This window comes from Panthera onca, chromosome E1 (assembly GCF_046562875.1).
Source record: "Panthera onca isolate mPanOnc1 chromosome E1, mPanOnc1 haplotype 2, whole genome shotgun sequence".
In the NCBI taxonomy this organism is placed as follows: Eukaryota; Metazoa; Chordata; class Mammalia; order Carnivora; family Felidae; genus Panthera; species Panthera onca.
Genome location: NC_138352.1, coordinates 23,376,836 through 23,379,775, shown reverse-complemented (window position 1 = coordinate 23,379,775; position 2,940 = coordinate 23,376,836).

The following is a 2,940-nucleotide window of genomic DNA, read 5'->3' as shown; positions in this document are numbered from 1 at the left end:
TATTAATAAATCAGTTTTCAAAATGCCAAGCAGCATTTTTTTTTTGTCTTACAAATGACAATAGTGGCCTGTATGACCCAAATAATTTGTTTCCTCAATTGGAAAATCCTTAGATGTAGCCAAGTTGAAGCAGAAATACAGACAGAAGGAAGAGGGAAATGGCCAGATTATGACTGGAACCCATTTTACTCCCGCATTGGCTTCCATGAATTGGGATTAGGACAAATGATGAGGGGGGAAAAAATTAGAAAGATTGAGCTTTTGACAAAGGGGATTTTGTGGAGAGTCTATCCACAGATCATTTGGGGCTTATGTTTTGTTTTAAAAAAAAAAAATCATACCACAACAACCAGCCTGATCCCTCAAAATGCTCCCAGCAGCTGGCTCCTAGAGATAAGGCAGAGGTATTTCACAGTCTAATACTAATCATATTTGAGCATTTCAAGTTAGATTGGACTATACTTTTTTTCTCTCTCTCATAATATTTACTTTTAAGTTCAAAGCAAAAACTTGTTATATATATGAAAGATCCTCTCAAGTCTAAAATACAAAACAGAGAGAGAAGCAAGGGTGCAGCACAAGGCAGGGGGTAGGAGTCAGAGAAGGCTCGCGTCTCTCTCCAGCAGAACCTGGTCGTTCATGTTGGGATTCTTATAAATACCCAGGCTCCCCCAGCTGATACCCGCATGAGTGGCTTCACCCAGGGCTGCCAGACCTCTGGGGTGGGGAAATAAAATGCAAAGACTAGTAGTGTCCTAGGATGTTCTAGGATGTCACAAATGGGAAGACCCAAGGGGGACGAGACACATTTTGAATCATGGTGATCAGCTTTATTTCTTTGCCCTCCAGCTCACACGCTTCCTTCAGTAAGTAATCCTGTAAGTGTACATACTCTGTACATCATTTCCTCCGACCATCACTGGGAAAGAAACTGTAGTCTATGCTGGAAAGGCTCATTACAATTAGTTTCCTTGTCTTGAAACTGTGTCTTCCCAGTCTTGTTCATGTTATGGGTATCATATGTTTTCCTTCCTGTGCATTAGACTGGGTATAAGTCAATGGCTTCAAGCTAAAAAGAAATTTCCCTCCTTAAATTATAGAAATCAGAGGATGAAAAAAACCCTCATCGGCTAATCCACTTTACTGCCACACAGATAAAACTTAATGCCTCTATACCTTCATCCATGGTTTTTCCTTTGGAGTTCTAAAGAGCTTTAACTCCTATTTCCGCTTATTGAGCTCCTGGTTGTTATTCAAGAACCATACCAATCACTATTTTAGTGAAAATTTCCCTCCTAAATTCCTAGGAACAGAACTGTCTTTCTCCATTGTTCTTTCAGCCTTCTTCATATACCACAATTGTGATACGTGGCAAATAATATAATAATTATAAATCAGTTTAATGTCCACTCCTACCAGATGGTTAGCACACGGGAGGAGAATTTTTTCAGGGACATCTATGCCCCCATAACTTCTAGCTATGGATGGCACACGGTGGCTACACATTACAACACTGGATAAGTGGATGGGTGTTGGATGGATGGGTTGTTGCTTAGATGGAATTAGAGGAAGATTGGTTTTATTGGTTTTCCATTGTTGGCAGGAAATAGAGCGTGATTCCATTTTTTCAATGTTTGCTGATGGTGTTCAAGCAATACCCCCACACTGTTCCTTTTCTGCCCCACACATGGTCGCCCTGATAAAAATGCCTGGGTGCTCTATCCTTTGGGACTGATGAGAAGATCAAACCATGCACAGGAAATTTCACCTGTCTCTACCCCTAACCACCAGTGAATCTCCACACCAGTCCCCTTTCCCTGCTTCCTCAAGTCATTTTTGGACTTGCTTGGGAATTACTCTGAAAACTCCATTACCTGAGTAACAAACTCTCTGTGTCCTTTTGGTATATGAGACATCATTAGTCTTGACATCTGAACCAGATTTTGATGGGGGATCCACCTTGTCTCTTTGGCTATAACCCGCTGTCACAAATTACCACCAAGTGAATGACTTAAAACACAGATTTATTACTGTAGAGTTCTGTGGGTCAGAGGTCCAACATGGGTCTCACTGATTCAAAATCAAGGCATCAGCAGAGACACATCCCTTTCTGGAGGCTGTGGGAGAAAATCCATTTACTTGCCTTTCCCAATTTCTAGAGTTGGCCCCGATTCCTTGGCTCTCAGTCCTTCCTCCACCTTCAAAGACATCAGTAGAGCATTTCTCTGACCCTGCCTCCATCACCACACCTCTCTCCCTCTGACCACAGCTGGGGAAGGCTTTTCACTTTTGAAGACTCATCTGATTAGGGTGGACTCACCCCAATGATCCAGGATAATCTTCTAATTTCAAGGTCTGTACCCTTAATTAATCATATCTGCAAAGGTCATCTTGTCATGTAACAACTGGTTCTGGAGTTTATGGTATGGACATCTTGAGGGTGGGGGTATGCATTACTCTGCTTGCCCAGAGTAAGCTAAAAGATACACATCCAAATACTTGTCAGTCATTTGCTCCAGCTATGAGGTTGACCTTTACAAAAATAAAGCAAAATTGAGACTGGGAGAATCCGGGTCAACAACAACAAAAGCTCAAAGAAACAGAACCAATGGTGTGGATATATAGAAAGAGATTTATTATGAGGAATTATCAGGCTCGTGAGATTATGGAGGCTGAGAAGTCCCGCAATCTGTTGTCTGCAAGCTGGAGACCCAGGAAAGCTGGCGGTGTAATTCAGTCCAAGTCCAAGGGGCTGGGGAACCAAGGGAGCTCATGCTAGAAATCCCAGTCTGAGGGCAGGAGATGATTGATCTCCTAGCTTATCAGTCTGACAGAAAAAGAGAATTCAGCTTTTTCTCTGCCTCTTTTCAGGCCCTCAGTGGATCGTTCAGTGCCCACCCACATTGGGAAGGGCAATCTTCTTTACTCAGTCTGCCAACT